This window comes from Lepidochelys kempii, chromosome 20 (genome assembly GCF_965140265.1).
Source record: "Lepidochelys kempii isolate rLepKem1 chromosome 20, rLepKem1.hap2, whole genome shotgun sequence".
Classification (NCBI taxonomy): Eukaryota; Metazoa; Chordata; order Testudines; family Cheloniidae; genus Lepidochelys; species Lepidochelys kempii.
In genome coordinates this window covers 883224-903511 of record NC_133275.1, presented here as the reverse complement: position 1 = coordinate 903511, position 20288 = coordinate 883224, and the positions used below count along the sequence as shown (strand labels likewise).

General features: G+C 44.0%; 1 protein-coding gene across 1 annotated transcript in view; it reads right to left on the bottom strand.

Moving 5' to 3' along the window:
- The window catches only part of SCN8A (sodium voltage-gated channel alpha subunit 8), a 114107-nt gene extending 95327 nt beyond the window's left edge, over positions 1–18780 (bottom strand). Inside the window, exon 1 of the mRNA XM_073319060.1 lies at positions 18656–18780. The gene's annotated coding sequence lies outside the window, so the exon portion shown is untranslated. The remainder of the gene's footprint in view (positions 1–18655) is intronic.
- Between the last annotated feature and the right edge of the window lie 1508 nt (positions 18781–20288).

Genomic DNA, 20288 nt, shown 5'->3' with positions numbered 1-20288 from the left:
GGAGGTGGGGAAGAGGAGGAGTGGGGTTATGATCTTTTTTTGCTTCTTTAAATAGAGGGTCTGAGAAAGTTTCTTTCCCCATTTAAAAAAAGAAAAAGTTACTTAGGTGTGTTTTTATTTGTTTGTTTATTTTTCAAACACAATGTAAATTCTAAAAGTCATGTCTATCCTTTTTGTCTAGAAGATTTTTTGGGACACTAGAGAACCAGGAAGTTGATAACGTCAGCGACACCAAGCAACTGAAAGCAGCAATGATTTTTGTTCCAACTGTTTAAAACTTGGGGGTGGGAGAGGTAGGGAGAAGGTTGCTGGTTTTTCTTTTTTGTGTAAACAGCTATTTAGCTCAAATGCATGAAAAACATGCTGGACAAAAAGGCATTTTTATAAACAGATTCAAATACCCACATCCATTCAACTGAGCACTGAGAAATCTCATAGTCCATATCAGAGACCTCCAAGTAGCCTTCCAACCAAACTGGACTCGACATTTCTGATATTTATCAGGTAAATAAGAAAAGACTCCTTTAAAAAAGAGAGCCTCTTTATATATCATAAAGAAGCAAAAAAGTGCAAACCCAATATTTTAGCCTTTTCCAAGCCTCCTTTATAGAACCACACAAGCATTCTCATCTTTTAAAAACAAAAGCTCCTCTAATGTACTCGACAGTATAACATTTGTATGCACTTCATTACTGACTTCCCCGAATACCATGAAACTGTACAGCAGCAGAGAGGATCTAGTCTACTTGAGTGGCAGATAAATATACAAGGCCTGATTTTAAAAAAGCATGGTAACTCAGGCCTCTTCCAAAAAAAAAAATTAAAATAAAATAATATATAGAGATGCATGCCTGATTTGTGTACACAATTACACCAATGGTAGCTGGAATTAACCAGCTAATCTGATAAATGGCTATTTTAATGCAAAAATTCACTATTTGTACTTAAAAATAAGGTGCACAATTGCACACAGCTCTGGACTCCCTATAATCAGACTCAGGTTGACAGATAACTATTGGCTCTACCATCCCCTAGGTCCCTCAACCTTCTTGGGGCAAATTCAGGTAGAAATAGATACACCTGCAAAGTGTTTGGCCTGAATCCTTGGCTTGTGGGCAAGGCAGGCAGCATTCATCTTTGGTTGGATACCCTCCTTCCTAGACTCGCCCTACAGCTAGTCTCTTCTAGTGGAGCAGAGCGCAGCCAGGATCTTGGATTAATGGCCCAACTTTTGAGTGGCTTGGGGACTTTTCAATTCTAAAGTTTCCTTTTGAATGTCCCACTCCACATATAAGTACATAGAGCCACTATGGCTCCATTGTGCAGGGAGAGGTAACAGGCCATTGACAGTGGGAACATGCTGCAGATGTGACAAAATAGTTCTTAACCAGGGGACAATCCTGCATGGAGGAAGTTGGACTGGATGAACCAAGACATCTCCACCCCTCCCCACACCCCCACCCACCCCTAACTTAGAGAACTAATGGCCTTGTCTACTCTAGACAACTGAACTATTCATAGTTGAGTGAGTTGGGTTACATGGATTTAAGCACAGAAGCCATCCTGAATGGTGTTAATGATCCCTGTGGGCTGCCCTGCATCCAGGCTAGCTCTCACCTACACAATTTTATTCTTTATGGGCCTGAACTATCTGAGAGGCCAGTCAAGATTTTCAAGAGTGAGTAAGTGGTTTAGGAGCACAAGCCCCATGGAAAGGTGATTTTTAATTAGGTCTTCACAGCAGCTGGAGGTGGAATCACCAGGTCAGGTAGACATACAGACACTACTTTAGCTTGAGCTAGCTCAGAAAAATAGCGTGGCTGTGGCACCACGGGCAGTGGCTCAGGCCTAGCTGCCCAAATGTGTACCCAGAGGGCTGGGCAGGACTGCACTCATATGCTGAGCTAGCACGTGTACGTTTACCTGACGTGGGAATTACACCTCCCAGCTCCTGTGTAGGTGTACCCCAACTCTCTTCATAGCATTTGAAAATCTCATCTCAAGTTTAGTAGAGTTCAAAAAAGGACTGAACATTTATATAGATAATGAACACATTTAGAGACAAAACAGACCTATTAACAAAGCAAAATCAAGAGCTTTGGAAGGGCTGTAAACCCTACTTCTTCAGGGCAGATTTCACTCTTTGGGGCAGGAACCACCTTTTTGATCTGCATTTGTACAGGGCCTAGCACAATGGGATCCTGATCCATGACTGGGGCTCCTAAGTGCTACCATAATACAAATAACAAGCCACCTTTAATTAATGGGGGTTAGAAAAGGAGCTTCCCTAGGTATGGGGGCAGATTATCTCATACCTGCCCACTGCATGGTTTCTTGCACCTTCCTCTGAAGTTGGCCATTGTCAGAAACAGGATACTGGGCTAGATGGGCCACTGGTCTGATACAGTTCAGCAGTTCCTATGGCCCACAAGTATCTATCCCACAGTTTCACAGTTCAACGCGCAGAAGCAGTGTATTCTGGGAGACTTTGAATAGCCACTTGGAAGACAGCCGCAGGACTAGCTGAACTAATCAACTAATCTGCACTCAGACCGGAACTAAAATAGTTCAGACCCAATATGTATCTAGTCCCGCTGAAGCACACCTCCTTCCAATCTGCACATAGCCGGGTAAGTTTCTCCAACCTAGACAAAACCTATAAGAACACTCAGCCAGAAGCCTTATTTTAAAAGCAACAAGCTCTGGCTGGGGCCTAAAGAAATTAACCAGAACAGAGGCTGGAATTTGTAGTAGAAAAGGGGAAAGCATCAATGTTTCTACTGCTGGAGGATGAAGAATTTAATATCTTGCAAATTCTAGCAAAGTGCCCTTTGCTACGTGGCCTGTGCAGTGGAATCAGTGGGAATGGTCTGAATTTTCCTTATTGAGAATAATCAAACATCAGGGGTTAAATCGTGGCTTCACTCCCATTGACTTGAATGGAGCCAGGATTTCACATTTAACATACAAAACACCTCCCCTTGGGCCTGTTTCTCTATTGCCCTGCACCTTGTCTGACCAATCACACACTCCCCCCTCGAAGATTTAACAAGAAAGAAGAGCACTGCAGGTGAAATCTTCAGTTACCAAAAGTTCATTATTTTCACAAGTGCTCCCTACAGTCCACTTACGGCTGCCTTGTGAAGCACTATCATAAATTATTAAAGTCAATAAAATAAATTAAAACATATTTTGAGGCAGTATCCTTGTTTCAATGCATTTGTTCATTTATTAATTTGCAAGATTCAGTCATTCGCAACGTGTCTCCCTGTTGTTTGTGTAGGGTCCGCCTGAGTGAAGTTGTATATATTTCACAACTTCATACAGACACATGCATCTATGTATCAGTATACACACGCGTATGCACACACCCACACCCTATGGCCTACTCCTTTAAAATTAGACTGGACGAGATACTAGGAGTAAATTGAAGGGGACAGTACTCTTCTGTCAGGGAGACAACCTCTGTGGGACCTAAAATGTTTTTTCCATCTCTAGTAAATAATATATACATACTCTACCAAGGTAATGAAGCTACCTATGAGGTGAGAGGGGTGGCCATGTGGTCAGCTGGCACACAGCACACTGCATGACCAAGAGCCTAAGGTGAACTTTGGACAAACCCTTACTTTTATGTCATGTGTCATACAATTTTTTAAGCTTGCACAAGGAAGACAGAATATTACTCACCAGGTCCCATCTCTCTTATAGTAACTTGTGTAGATCTCAGTTTATTTACTTCTCAGGAATGAAAGAACTAGGGGCCACCAAATGAATATTAATGGGCAGCAGGTTTAAAACAAATAAAAGGAAGTTCTTCTTTACACAGCGCACAGTCAACCTGTGGAACTCCTTGCCTGAGGAGGTTGTGAAGGCTAGGACTATAACAGGGGTTAAAAGAGAACTGGATAAATTCATGTAGGTTAAGTCCATTAATGGCTATTAGCCAGGATGGGTAGAGAATGGTGTCCTTAGCCTCTGTTTGTCAGAGGATGGAGATGGATGGCATGAAAGAGATCACTTGATCATTACCTGTTAGGTTCACTCCCTCTGGGGCACCTGGCATTGGCCACTGTCGGTAGACAGGATACTGGGCTGGATGGACCTTTGGTCTGACCCAGTATGGCCATTCTTATGTTCTTAAAGGCTGAGTCAACAATGAAGTCCCAGTGAGTTTGGTTATCCTAGTCCGAGACAGACTAAGCAGAGCACCAGGCTGGACCGACCTGTGAGCCTGCTCCAAAGCCCACTGAAGGTATTGGGAGTCTTTCCAATGGGCTTCAGAGCAGGCTCCTGAGTCCTGATACAGTAATACAAGATGAATAACTTCCCCCATCCTGTTTATAAACACCTCTTTAAATTCAGCCTGTAATCCCATTCCTCCTGCTTTGCCAAAACTGAACCAATCGCTTCCATCTCCATACTGCTGCTACTTTGAATCCCCAGGTGCCGCACCTTGCCAGGGCAATCCAGGTCTTCATCTAGCAGTGCATGAACTTCAAAGGTGCAAATCCAATCACTTCACAGACCTCAGACTGGGGGTCACTTTGGGCAGCAATCATCTTTCCATTATATACATGTACAAAGGCTAGCACAATGGGGTCCTTAGCCTGTCTACTGCAAACAGCGGGCCACTCTCCTAGCTTGTCTGCGGCTTTCTGAAGATGTTCTTTTGCTCTTAAGCTTTTAACGGTACATCCAGGTGGCTTCAGCAAATGTTGATACTCAACAGACGTGGCCTTGTTTCAAGTCAGTAATCAACATGCTGAAGAGTCTCAGCCCCACCACAGAGTTTCCAGTATCGGCTTCTTCCCATTACAACCCATTCTCAGTTCTGTTTACATGACACCCCCAGCTGGGTCAAGAATCCAAGCAGAACAATGTGGTCTGGTGTTTAGGGCACTAAACTGGGAGTCCAGAGATCTGGACTGTATTCCTAGCTCTGCTACTGACCTGCTACGTAACCTTGGGTTAACTGCTTCACTTCCTACTGCCTCTGTTTCCTCTCCTATCCCACTGTGTCTGTCTCGCCTGTTTAGAATGTAAACTCATAGGGGGCAGGGACTGCGCAGTGCTCTGATCTCAGCTGGGGCTTCTAGGTGCGATCAAATACAAAGATATAATAATATTGATCCAGAGACACCAGCAACGTGAAAACCACATTTCCCTCTGAAAATGTATACCCACAGTTGTTACAAATATCTTCCAAGATTACTGTAATGGAAGGAGATTAATGAGAAGTAAAATATTTTTCTGTTTTTCCCCCCAAGCCAGTTCATGTTGTGTATCTGACAGCACTTTGTAGTTTCACTGTACAAACAGGTTTCAGAGTAACAGCCGTGTTAGTCTGTATTCATAAAAAAAAAAGGAGTACTTGTGGCACCTTAGAGACTAACCAATTTATTTGAGCATAAGCTTTCGTGAGCTACAGCTCACTTCATTGGATGCATATTGTGGAAAGTACAGAAGATGTTTTTATACACACAGACCATGAAAAAATGGGTGTTTACCACTACAAAAGGTTTTCTCTCCCCCCACCCCACTCTCCTGCTGGCAATAGCTTATCTAAAGTGATCACTCTCCTTACAACGTGTATGATAATCAAGATGGGCCATTTCCAGCACAAATCCAGGTTTTCTCCCCACCCCCCCCAAACCCCACTCTCCTGCTGGTAATAGCTTATCTAAAGTACAAACAGCAATCAATGTTCTGTTGATGGTCAATTGCACTCCCTGTCTCATGCAGGAGCATGATGACCTGACTCCTCTGCAATGTGCTCTGTGGGGAGCCGAGCTGCAGGCTCTGCCCAGGGCTTTCAAGAGGATGCCGCAGCAAAGCTGAAACTGAACAAGCAGTAGGCAAAAGCAGGCACACAGTAGAAGGGGAGAGGAGGAGCAGTGTAACTCCTGCACAGACACCGCCTAGCTATCAGAAAAAGAGCAGAAAAACCCCTATATTTTTAAAAAGAGGAACTTTAAAAAATTCTGGGGCTGCTATTTAAAGGGGGCTCTATCAGAGATGTGAACATGTAGGAAACTAATCAGTCAATTTTAAAAAGATACACATTGGCAGCAATGTGCCTTGCCCAGCGTCAACAGAGCTGAGAACAGCAGAACCCAGACTTCTGGACTCCTGTCTCCTGAACTAGCCAATAGTCAGAACTGCCTTTCAATTATCCCCAATCCCATGTGGGAACCTGGAGATTAATTCAGATGAAGCACTAAAGTTTTAAGAACGAGGAGGACTTGTGGCACCTTAGAGACTAACAAATGTATTTGAGCATAAGCTTTCGTGGGCTAAAACCCACTTCATCGGATGTCTGCAGTGGAAAATACAGTAGGAAGATATAGATACACACACACACCAGAGAACATGTAAAAATGGGTGTTGCCATACACACTATAATGAGTGTGATCAATTAAGGTGAGCTATTATCAGCAGGAGAAAAAAACCTTTTGTAGTGATAATCAGGATGGCCCATTTCCAACAGTTGACAAGAAGGTGAGAGTAAGGGGGGGGGGGTTAAATAAGCATGGGGAAATAGTTTTACTTTGTGTAGTGACCCATCCACTCCCAGTCTTTATTCAAGCCTAATTTAATGGTGTCCAGTTTGCAAATTAATTCCAATTCAGCAGTCTCTTGTTGGAGTCTGTTTTTGAAGTTTTTTTGTTGTAATATTGCGACTTGTAGGTGTGTAATCAAATAACCAAGGAGATTCAAGTGTTCTCTGACTGGCTTTTGAATGTTATAATTCTTGATGTCTGATTTGTGTCCAATTATGCTTTTACGTAGAGACTGTCTGATTTGGCCAATGTACATGGCAGAGGGACATTGCTGGCACATGGTGGCATATATCACATTGGTAGATGTGCAGGTGAACGAGCTTCTGATAGTGTGGCCGATGTGATCAGGCCCTATGATGGTGTCCCCTGAATAGATATGTGGACACAGTTGGCAACGGGCTTTGTTGCAAGGAAAGGTTCCTGGGTTAGTGGTTCTGTTGTGTGGTTGCTGGTGAGTATTTCCTTCAGGTTGGGAGGCTGTCTGTAAGCAAGGACTGGCCTGTCTCCCAAGATCTGTGAGAGTGAGGGATCGTCCTTCATGATAGGTTGTAGATCCTTGATGATGCGCTGCAGAGGTTTTAGTTGGGGCTGAAGGTGACGGCTAGCTGTGTTCTGTTACTTTCTTTGTTGGGCCTGTCCTGTAGTAGGTAACTTCTGGGTACTCTTCTGGCTCTGTCAATCTGTTTCTTCACTTCAGCAGGTGGGTATTGTAGTTGTAAGAACGCTTGATAGAGATCTTGTAGGTGTTTGTCTCTGTCTGAGGGATTGGAGCAAACGTGGTTGTATCGTACAGGTTGGCTGTAGACAATGGATTGTGTGGTGTGGTCTGGATGAAAGCTGGAGGCATGTAGGTAAGTATAGCAGTCAGTAGGTTTCCGGTATAGGGTGGTGTTGATGTGACCATCGCTTATTAGCACTGTAGTGTCCAGGAAGTGGACAAAATTAAAGTTTTGTGGTTCACATTCTCCTTTTTTAAAGGCTGATAGAGGAAGGATGTCCAGTGGTTAGGACACTGACTTGGGACTCAGAAGACCCAGGTGCAATTCCGTGCTCTGCCGATTCTATGTGACTTTGGGAAGTCACTTAGCCTCTCTGTGCCTCATTCCTTGTACAGTGAGGGCAACAGCACCACCCAACTTTACGAGAAGCACTGTGAGAATACACACATTAAAGAACATGAGGTGCTCACTACTATTGCAACAAAGGCCCTATATGCAACAAACAGAAGTGGAAGGGGAGAATGAGCCGCCTTCCAATCCTCTGTTATTATGCCAGATACTTAGTGGTTGCCAGATCCTCATCGTTCCCATACATTCTGCGCATGAGCCATGCAGGCTAATGATGCGTTGGGTTTAAATTGGCTGAGCAGCGCTAGCCGTTATGATACCACCATTTTCATCCCTTCCTCTGTTCATAGTCAGAGCTTACTCAGTTGGATAGAACCATGCTCACTTCAGGTGAAAGTTACTCCGAGGGGGAGAGCCAGCACAGTGCCCACACACCACTCACTTTACTCAGATTGTCAGCTCTCTGGGGCAGGGACTGTCTTTTTGGTTATGTTTGTACAATACCTAGCACAATGGGACTGTGGTCCATAACTAGGCTCCTCAGTGCTACAATAATACAAATAGTAAACACTCAATTCTCATTTAAGCCATCAAGGATTACAGGATCCAGGGATCCACTGAAGAACAGGCCCCCACATTCACAACTGTTGGCTGTTAAGTTAGGCTCCTAAAATCCATATTTAGGCTACCAAATAAGTGACCTGATTTTTAAAGGTGCTAAGCACTGACATGCCCTATTAGGTTTCCACAGGAGTAGTGGGTACTCAACATCTCTGAAAAAATCAAGACACTTATTTTAGGTACCTAATTATGCATTTTAGGAGACTAACACGAGGCCTCCACATCTGAATAGTTTAGCCTACATCTGAGCCAGATCCTCGGTCAGTGTAAATTAGCATCTCTGGAGCTGGCCACAATTTTTCATTTTAAACTGTTTGTGATATGTTTTATTTTTAAAATGTTCTTCTTTCTTGTTTTCCAAACATCTTCCCTCAAGGTCCCATGTCAAAGCCACCTTCTCTTTGGCCAAAAAAAAAAAAAAAAACCAAACGTTGCCAGAATTGCCTCAACTAGCTAGAGGAGTTATTTTACTATAGGAAACCACCATCCTGAAGGACTGAATTTGTAGAAACAACAAGGAGTCTTTGTGGCACCTTAGAGACTAACAAATTTATTTAGGCATAAGCTTTCGTGGGATATAACCCACTTCATCAGATGCATGGAGTGGAAAATACAATAAGCAGGATGCATCTGATGAAGTGGGTTATATCCCACGACAGCTTATGCCCAAATAGATTTGTTAGTCTCTAAGGTGCCACATTTAAAGTTTATTTTATTTAAAGTTTTATCCTGCCTTAAAATTTATATAGAATGATAGTCGAATTGACAGGTATAAACGAACTGTGGGTAAACTTCAATAAAAGAAATTCAGGTTTGATTTCAAATGCCTTAACAACTTATACTTTATGAGAGATCTAATGGAAGGCTTTTAAAATTATAAACAGATATTGAAAGAGGTCTATAGCAGCCTAAATTAAGCTCTTTTCATGCCACAACACTAGCAAAACTCAAAGTCATGATCCAACACACACACACACGACATGCGCACACGCACTTGCAGAAATGCAGAGCTAAAGATGAGGGGAACTCCAGGTGCCCAGTACTTATGAAATCAGGTTAATTTATACAGAGATACTTATAGATACCAAGGCCTGTGAAAAATTTCACACTCTGTGTGAGGTAGTTAAACTGACCTAAGCCCCAGCGTACACTTCTGTTGACCGAGCTACCGCTTCTCAGAGAGGTGGATTTACTCCTTCGGTTGCTGTAATAAGCTTCCACACTACAGAGGCCTGTCTGGTAGCACACCACAGCTAACACAAAAGCAGTAGGAGAAACATGGAGCTGAGCCTTTCAGTTCTCAGTTTGTGAAGATCCTCACATGATCAAACACTGAAATAGTTATTGTCAGAAGATGCAGAAATGGAGAATTGTCAAGGAAGCATTTTGCTCCACAGATTCCTAAGCAATAAACCAATCACGCTATGTCCATCATGTCCAGAGCAGAGGCTGTCTCTTATCTGTGTTTACATAGAACAGGGCCCAACCACTAACTGAGGCTTTTGGGCACTAATTAACTATAAATGTTTATTCATAAATAATGATAAATTATTTTAAATTGTACAGAACTTCTCTACAGCTTCCATTCTAAAAAATACTCAGCATGCAGTAAGTAAAGTAAGATGGAATATCTAAACATGATGACTGCTATCTGCACCTCTCTTCAGCAAACTCCACTGTGCATCTGATTTATCATGCTACTCTTCAGTGTGCTAATCCCAAAGTATCACAGCCAGCAAATTACAAAAATGAGGCAGTTTAATCACACAAACTCTTTTGGGGATATATTTTGCCTTGAGACTTTAATTGTGTCTATTGGGAAAGAGCAGATTTCAAAAGAGCTCAGAACCCAACAGTTCCCATTTAGGCACTAAAATAAATGGCCATATTTTCAATCAATATCAGCTCCTAACAGTCACCATTGTTCTCAATGGTGGGGGTGTGTTTGTGAAATGGGGGATTTTCTGTTGTTCTCAACGCGGAGCTGCTGGCAGCTAAGAACTTTTGAAAAAACTGGCCAAACTGTCTTTTAACCTCTCCACAAAATGGTCAGCAATTGTCTTAGAATGAAGGCACAATTCTTCCTTGTTTAGCTTTTTTAAAATTGCTAACTTCATGCTTTTTAAAGGTACCAGGTTGATGGCACAGGCGTCCCAACCCTCCCCACAGCAGGATACAAGTACCTCCCACTGAAATGAGGAGACTTATGTTCTATTTCTCCAAAGAAAAAGAGTCACGAGCAGTGGTAGCTCAGACTACCCCATGCAGCTTTGCCAAGCACCTCAACCCTGTGCAGCAAGAAACACATTTAGGCATGGAAGGGGAAGTTAGTCCTGATGCCCTCTCTTCTGAGATTTCCAAAAGGGGACACAGTTGGTGCCAATTTTCCTGGAGGTTTTCTCACTTGGGACTGAACTGTGATCACAAGTTGATTCCGACAGGCCAAGCAGCAATCAGATTGGAAAAGTTTTCAATCAACTCTGTACCAGGCTGCATTCAAACCAGTAGCCTACGGGTTATAGGCTATGGTTTCACAAAAATGAGGATGTTAGTTAAACAGAAATTATAAGATACAGTGCCAAAAGTGAAATCCCTGCAAGCTGCATGGAGACTTTTTAAAGACACTATAATAGAGGCTCAACTTAAATGTATACCCCCAAATTAAAAAACATAGTAAGAGAACCAAAAAAGTGCCACCATGGCTAAACAACAAAGTAAAAGAAGCAGTGAGAGGCAAGAAGGCATCCTTTAAAAAGTGGAAGTTAAATCCTAGTAAGCAAAATAGAAAGGAGCATAAACTCTGGCAAGCAAAGTGTAAAAATATAAGTAGGAAGGCCAAAAAACAATTTGAAGAACAGCTAGCCAAAGACTCAAAAAGTAATACCAAAAAACAAATTTAAGTACATCAGAAGCAGGAAGCCGCTAAACAATCAGTGGGGCCACTGGACGATCGAGATGCTAAAGGAGCTGACAAGGATGATAAGGCTATTACGGAGAAACTAAATGAATTCTTTGCATTGGTCTCCAAGGATGAGGATGTGAGGGAGATTCCCAGACCTAAACCATTAGTTTTAGGTGACACATCTGAGGAACTGTCCCAGATTGAGGTGTCATTAGAGGTGGTTTTGGAACAAATTGATAAATTAAACAGTAATAAGTCACCAGGACCTGATGGTATTCACCCAAGAGTTCTGAAGGAACTCAAATGTGAAACTGCAGAACTACTAACTGTGGCTTGTAACCTATCATGTAAATCAGCTTCTGTACCAAGTGACTGGAGGATAGCTAAATGTGATGCCAATTTTTAAAAAGGGCTCCAGAAGTGATCCCAGCATTTACAGAAACCTGTAAGCCTGACTTCAGTACTGGGCAAACTGGTTGAAACTAAAGTAAAGAACAGAATTGTCAGACACATAGATGAACATAATTGGTTGGGGAAGAGTCAACATGGTTTTTGTAAAGGGAAATCATGCCTCACCAATCTACTAGAATTCTTTGAGGGGGTCAACAAGCACGTGGACAAGGGGGATCCAGTGGATATAGTGTATTTTCAGAAAGCCTTCATCAAAGGCTCTTAAGCAAAGTAAGCTGTTATGAGATAAGAGGGATGGTCCTCTCATGGATTGGTAACTGGTTAAAATATGGGGTAGGAATAAATGGTCAGTTTTCAGAATGGAAAGAGTAAATACTCGTGTCCCCCAGGGGTCTGTACTGGGCCCAGCCCTATTCAACATATTCATAAATGAGCTGGTAAAAGGGGTAAACAGTGAGGTGGCAACATTTGCAGATGACACAAAACTACTCAAGAGAGTTAAGTCCCAGGCAGACTGCAAAGAGCTACAAAAGGATCTCACAAAACTGGGTGACTGAGCAACAAAATGGCAGATGAAATTCAATGTTGATAAATGCAAAGTAATGCACATTGGAAAACATAATTCCAACTATACACATAAAATGATGGAGACTAAATTAGCTGTTACCACTCAAGAACGAGATCTTGGTGCCATTGTGGATAGTTCTCTGAAAACATCCACTCAATGTGCAGCAGCAGTCAAAAAAGCTAACAGAATGTTGGGAATCATTAAGAAAGGGATAGATAATAAGACAGAAAATATCATATTGCCTCTATATAAATCTATGGTACGCCCACATCTTAAATACTGTGTGCATATGTGGTCGCCCCAACTCAAAAAAAATATTGGAATTGGAAAAGGGAAACAAAAGGGAAACAAAAATTATTAGGGATATGGAACAGCTTCTATATGACTGGAACTTTTCATCTTGGAAAAAAGACAACTAAGGGGAGATATGATAGAGGTCTATAAAATCATGACTGGGGTGTGGAGAACATAAATAAGGAAGTGGTATTTACTCCTTCTCATAACACAAGAATTAGGGGTCACCAAATGAAATTAATAGGCAGCAGTTTTAAAAAAAGAAAAGGAAGTATTTCTTCACACAACACAGAGTCAACCTGTGGAACTCGTTGCCAGAGGATGTTGTGAAGGCCAAGACTATAACAGGGTTCAAAAAAGATATTCATGGAGGATAGGTCCATCAATGGCTATTAGCCAGGATAGGCAGGAATGGTGTCCCTAGCCTCTGTTTGCCAGAAGCTGGGAATGGATGACAGGGGATGGATCACTCCATGATTACCTGCTCTGTTCATTCCCACTGGGGCACCTGGCATTGGCTACAGTTGGAAGACAGGATACTGGGCTAGATTGACCTTTGGTCTGACCAAGTATGGCCGTTCTTATGTTTCTAATACCAATCACCTGAGCCATCCAGGCTAGTCCACTGTATGTTTTCTGTAACCATCTGCATGTGAATTCTCACCTGCAAAGAACCTGACTTTCATTTTTAAATGCTTCTGTTTTGATTTCACCTTGTATTCTTTAACCTAGATAATTTCTTTGAACAAATCAATAGGTTCATTGATTCTAGTGTATTTGCTTATTTCAATGACCATTGCAACCTCCTCAGCAGAAAGGTAATCAATAATGAATGGGAGTCACATGCCAGCATGGGTAATGTATGCCCTAGGATTTACATACAACCTTCAGTGATGATTACATCTTAAGCCACTGAAGAATAGTAAGCATCAGTTTATATTCAGAGAAGAGTCACATCAGCTCATATTTAAAAAGCACGTAAGTCAAACAACTCAATTTTAAACAAAGCAACTAAGAATATGGAGGAGGGATTTTATGTTTTCAGAATTTTGAACTATTCATGACTTTCTCTCTCTCTCATCAGACGCTACTTTTTTACTTGATTTTTTTAAAAATTTTAACTGAGAATGAAATGAGGATGCATGTTTCTAATTTCTAAACACACCCAATCACTCTTCCTGCTACTGTTTATCAGGCATAGGTTTCTTTGTTGGGAAGTCCCCACATGGTTACCCCTGCACCACACTGGATCAATACTGTAGGAAAATTACAACATCTGTATCATGATCTGGTTATCGTCCACAGATAGAAATTTAGACAACAGGTAAAAGTTACTTGTGATGGAACTAGTTCTTTCACTCAGTGTTTCCCAAACTTGGGACGCCGCTTGTTCAGGGAAAGCCCGTGGCAGGCCGGGCCGGTTTGTTTACCTGCTGTGTCCGCAGATTCGGCCAATCGCAGCTTCCACTGGCCACGGTTCGCTGTGCCCGGCCAATGGGGGCTACGGGAAGTGGCGGCCAGTACGTCCCTCGGCCTGCGCTGCTTCCCACAGTCCCCATTGGCTGGGCACAGCAAACCGCGGTCAGTGGGAGCTGCAATCGGCTGAACCTGCGGACGCAGCAGATAAACAAACCGGCCGGGCCCGCCAGGGGCTTTCCCTGAACAAGTGGCGTCCCAAGTTTGGGAAACACTGCTTTCACTGAATACTAACCAGACTACAGGTGTTGCAACCTATAAACAAAGATCAAGCGTACAAATCTTATAATTATAATTAACAATCCTATCTGAACACCCTGAAGGATGTTTGACTGAAATTATTGATATCCAAGGTTCGTCTGAGATGCCTGGCATTTTACTTATCGCAGCTACACATAATATGATCTTCTAAAGACCTGTATAAATATTGTCATGCTGTTTATTACATTAGCAACCCCAGAGCTGTAAGTCAACAGTATTGAAATTATATCTCAGAGAAGCATTAAGATCATTTTAAGCAGCTTTCTACTACTCAGTACACTAGAAAGGAACAAATTCTAGCAAGTCAAGTGTAAAAGTATAATTAGACAGGCCAAAAAAGAATTTGAAGAGCAACTAGCAAAAGATGCAAAAACTAACAGCAATTTTGTTTTTTAGTATATCAGAAGCAGGAACCCTGCCAAACAATCAGCGCGGCCAATGGACGATCAAGGTGCTAAAGGAGCATTCAAGGAAGGCAAGGTCATTGCAGAGAAGTTAAACAACTTCTTTGTATTGGTCTTCACTGCAGAGGATGGGCGGAAGATTCCCACACTTGAGCCATTCTTTTTAGGTGACAAATCTGAGGAATTGTTGCAGATTGAGATGTCAGGAGAGGAGGTTTTGGAACAAAATGATACATTAAACAGTAATAAGTCACCAGGACCAGATGGTATTCACCAAAGAGTTCTGAAAGAACTTAAATATGAGATTGCAGAACTACTAACTGTGGGATGTCACCTAATGCTTAAATCATCCTCTGTACCAGTTAACTAGAGGATACCTAATGTAATGCCTATTTTTTTTAAATGGCTCCAGAGGCGATTACTGACCTGGCAATTACAGGTCAGTAAGCCTAACTTCAGTACCAGGCAAACTGGTAGAAACTATAGTAAAGAACAGAAGGATCAGACACATGAACACAATATGTTGGGGAAGACTCAACGCGTCTTTTGAAAAGGGAAATTGCATCTCACTAGTCTATTAGAATTCTTTTAGGGTGTCAAACATGTGGACAAGGGTGAACCAGTGGATATAATGTACTTGGACTTTCAGAAAGCCTTTGATAAAGCCTCTCAACAAAGGCTCTCAAGCAAAGTAGGCATTCATGAGATAAGAAGGAAGGTCTTCTCATGGATTAGTAATTTATTAAAAGACAAGAAACAAAGGGTTAGGAGTAAATGGCCAGTTTTCACAGTGGAAAGAGGTACATAATGGGGTCGCCCAAAGATCTGTACTGGAATCAATTCTGTTCAACATATGCATAAAAGATCTAGGAAAAGGGGTACACAGTGAGGTGGCAAAGTTTGCAGAGGATTCAAAATTACTCAAGATAGGTAAGTCCAAAGCTGACTGCAACAAGTTACAAAGGGATCTCACAAAACTGGATGACTGGGCAACAAAATAGCAAATGAAATTCCTTGTTGATAAATGCAAAGTAATGCACATTGGAAAACATAATTCCAGCTATACATATTAAATGATGGGTTCTGAATAGCTGTTACCGCTCAAGAAAGAGAGCTTGGAGTCATTATGGATAGTTCTCAGAAAATATCTGCTCAATGTGCAGCAGCAGTCAAAAAAGTTAACAAAATGTTAGAAACCACTAGAAAAGGGATCGATAATTAGGCAGAAAATATGATGCCACTACATAAAGCCATTGTATGCCCATATCTTGAATACTGTGTGCAGTTCTGGTTGCCCCACCTCAAAAATATATATATTAGAATTGGGAAAAGTACAAAGAAGGGCAACAAAAATGATTAGGGGAATGGAGCAACTTCCACCTGAGGGGAGATTAAAAAGACTGGGACTGTTCATCTTAAAAAAAAAGAAACGATTAAGGGCAGATATGATATAGGTCTATAAAATCATGAATAGTGTGGAGAAAGTGAATAAGGAAGTGTTATTTACCTCTTCACATAACACATGAAACAGGGATTACCCAATGAAATTAATAGCCAGCAGATTTAAAACAAACATAAAACTTCTTCACGCAATGCACTCATTGACAGGGGGTATAATGAGGCCACAGATATAACTGGGTTCAAAAAATTAGTAGATAAGTTCAAGGAGGAAAGGTCCATCAATGGCTATTAACCAAAATAGACAGGGACACAACCCATGCTCAGGGAGACCCTAAATCTCTGACTGACAGAAGCTGGCGGTAGAAGACAGGAATGGATCACTCCATCGTTGCCCTGTTCTGTTCACTCTCACTTAAGCATCTGGCCCTGGCCACTGTCAGAAGACAGGACACTGGGCTAGATGGATTGTTAGTCTGACCCAGATCCAGTATGGCCGTTCTTACATTCTAGATAAGAATTTCTGGTAGCATAATGTCACTGTGAGCAGCTTCCACTAGCCTCAGAAAAGGAGAAAAACCCAAAATGGTATGAATTAGTGATCAATAACTGGGCCCGGGTATGACCCCAGCTTACACAAACACACTGTAGGGAGCAATGCAGCTGGAAAGATGAAGAGATTCACTAGCCCGTTTCTGTTTCCAGGGAACTGTCCATTTCAGCACCACACACCTGAAGCCCACAACAAACCCAAAAAGCATAAGGGACCACCCCCTGTCCCAGTACAACAGAAACCCAGCAGATGGGTCAAGAAGGAAGGTAAATAAGCTTTAAAGATACTTTATACATATATAACCAGTCACTAACAAAGGGGAAATCAAACCCCTAAAAACAGTCACCAAGAAAGTAAATAAAATAAGGCTATAATTATTATTTGTTGCTTAGCATTGCACACATCCCAGGTTAGACAAGCCCTGTACCTTGATTTGTTTTTACAAGAGCTTCGATCCCATAGCACGGCTGTAGCTCACGAAAGCTCATGCTCAAATAAATTGGTTAGTCTCTAAGGTGCCACAAGTCCTCCTTTTCTTTTTACACATCACCATGGTACACCGTCTTCCCCCACTCCAATATACACACACTATTTATATACGGATGATCAAATCTTAAAGGGGGTGTGGGGAATACACAGAAAACTTTTAATATTTTCTCTGCTTTCCCCCAAAGGATAGTCCTGCTCCTCCTCTCCCCAACCAAATCCTTTTCCCAGTGTAAAGGGCAGGGCGTAGGGGTCTCGCGTCCCCGGCTGCAACGTTACAAGGACCAGGTTAGGAGTCAACGTGCAATGGAAATATGCTCCGCACCCCCCCCCCCAAACAACGATCCCACCGGAAAACTACTCCTAAGCAATGTCATGCCGGGTATTTGCAGCACACACAGAGCATATGGAGGGGAAGCAGCGTATAAACCTACCACGCCCGCAGTCTCTTCCCAAAATTCCTGGAGTTAGCCGCTTGAGAGAAGTGTTGCAAAGTGCCCCCCCCCCATTTCAGACTTTACCTCCGGTCATCATCAGCTCTCACTGTGGGGTGCACCTTCCAGCTTCCCCACCCCCACATCAGCTGGGTGTAATGTGCACCAGGAAGGGGGGGACGGGACTGACACCCTGTCTTTAAGACTTGCAAACATGCACACAACAAACCCATTCCACTTAAAAACCCTGCATCCCCCTCCCAAAAACCTTAGTGACATAGGGGGCTCAAAGGCAAAAACTGGGGTACCAAGCCCTGTATCAGGTTAAAACCTCCAGACGACCTCTCGCGTCTCTCCCCCTTCGCCCCCGGCTGGAATGTGGGCGGGGGGGCCTCCGGCTGCTAAGAGTTGAAGGGGAGTGCAGAAGGGACCAGCTCCACAGCTAGAGGGGCTGGAAAGAACCGAGAATGAGTGGGGAGTCCACTGGGCTATGGGCAGGCTCCCCAGATTAGGGGGACTGGCATGGAGAAGGGGCCTAGATGGAGCCCAGGCCGCTGGTAGGATTGAGGGTGGGCGGACTGGGTGGGGGAATGCACCAGGTCCCCGGCTGGTGGGGCGGGGGCTGTCGCAGCTACAGGAGAAGTACCCTGGCCCAGGGGCTGACCGGCAGCCCCCGCCCTGCCCCACTGCAGACGGGGGAGCCGAGCTGCGACTGGGGAAAGGAGGCCCGGCTTCCCGCAGCTGGGGAAGGGAAAGGCGCTAAGCCGCAGCCCCAGGCGCCCCAGTGCCGGCTAGGATCCCAGGCTGCTGGGACAAGGGGATGGAGGCTGGGAACACACAACAGCTGGCCAGAAGCCCCAGACCCCCAGTGCGGATTAAGAGGGGTGCAGCGCAGGGAAACGACCCCCCACCTGGGGGAAGGGGAAAGACCCACACGGGCAGCTGGCAAGCGGACCTGTGCTCCCCAACGCAGCCGAGGGGATGGTGCTGCTGGGACAGATTTGGGGAGGGGGGACACCCTGGCGCCCCAGCTCGGTAGGCGGGAGAGAAACTGGCCCAAATGCAAGCAAGGAGCTGCCGGTGCTGGAAAATCGCTCTGCGGCAAAACCCCCACCTGGAGGGGGGAAGAGAGGGGGTGGCAAAAAGAGCAAATGGGGGCAGGGGTTTGCGAGACCCTGCGCGCCTCGCGGGGGTCCCGGCCTGGGGCTGCAACTTACTGTGGGGGCTGCACTAGCGTGACTCCCGCAAGGCGTTGCTGGACTGCAGAGGTGGGAAAGCTGCAGGAGAAACTGCGGTTGTCGCCATCTTAGCGCGCTGCCTCCCCTGCCTTCCCCCCCGTGCAGCGTGCAGTTCCCTTGCATAATTGATGACTCTCAGCAGAATGGTTAGGGAGCGTGTCAAAAATCTCTGCGCTCGCCTCCCTCCCCACACCCTCCCCCCTTGGCAGCCCAGGGATCATGCATCCAGCAACTCAGAACTTGGAGTGGAGGGAGGACTGGGGATTCCAAGGGATGCGGAGGGTCAGGGGAACCCCATCTCTCCAAGTAAAATTCCCCACCAAGTGTTCACTGCTATGACAATAGGGGTGGTTCCCTAGGTGTGCACAGTACTGGGTCCTTGTGTAGCTGGTGGATCACTTAAGCAGATGGAGATGAATCCCTGGATAGATGTATGGGGATAGAGGGAGTCAACCAACAAGGAATAGAGGATACTGAAGCCACAGTGGAGGAGATGCCCTGGTGGGATGGGAGTGTCCCTCTGAGTCCACACAATGGAAAAAAGTTTGAGGACCCCAGCTCTGAAACAAGCTGTAACAATAATGCACCTGCTCTCTCCCCTGGCCACCATCCCATAAACTCAGTTCACAGGTTCTAAAAACACTCATTGACTCCTGAACTGGGGACTTACCATAGCACCCTCAGCTAGGCTAGGGCAGCACTGGGCAGAATTAAGTTAGTTTGATTTCACAAGGAGTTCCTCTGACCCCTTTCAACTCACTGGCCCAAATGGAGAGTGACACTGATTGAGTATAACTTACAGTTACTGATTTAGCTTGTCAGTAACTCACTGAACTAAGCCAAACTGATACGAGCCAGTTGTAACCCAATTTAAGTGTGTTTGCACCAGTTCAACTAAATCAATGTTAAAACTGATTTTGGTTAAACCAGCGCAACTTGGGTGTGCAAAATCAAGGCCTTAGTCCACATCAGTAAGCGTCTATAAATTGGCCTAAAGGTGTCCAACTAGAAGGCCTGGTCTACACAGTTTTTGTACTTGTATAACTAGTACAAAACTGGAGGATTGGGCCAAAAGAAATAGGAGGAGCTTCAACAAGGACAAGTGCAGAGTCCTGCACTTAGGACGGAAGAATCCCATGCACCGCTACAGACTAGGGACTGACTAGCTAAGCAGCAGTTCTGCAGAAAAGGACCTGGGAATTATAGTGGAGGAGAAGCTGGCTATGAGTCAACAGTGTGCCCTGGTTGCCAAGAAGGCTAATGGCATATTGGGTTGCATTAGTAGAAGCATTACCAGCAGATCGAGGGAAGTGATTATTCCCCTTTATTCAGCACTGGGGAGGCCACATCTGGAGTACTGCATCCAGTTTTGGGCCCTCCCACTACAGAAAGGATGTGGACAAATTGGTGAGCGTCCAGCGGAGGGCAACAAAAATGATTAGGGGGCTGGGGCACATGACTTATGAGGAGAGGCTGAGGGAACTGGGATTGTTTAGTCTGCAGAAGAGAAGAGTGAGGGGGGATTTGATAGCTGTTTTCAACTACCTGCCAGGGGGTTCCAAAGAGGATAGAACTAGGCTGTTCTCAGTGGTGGCAGATGACAGAACAAGGA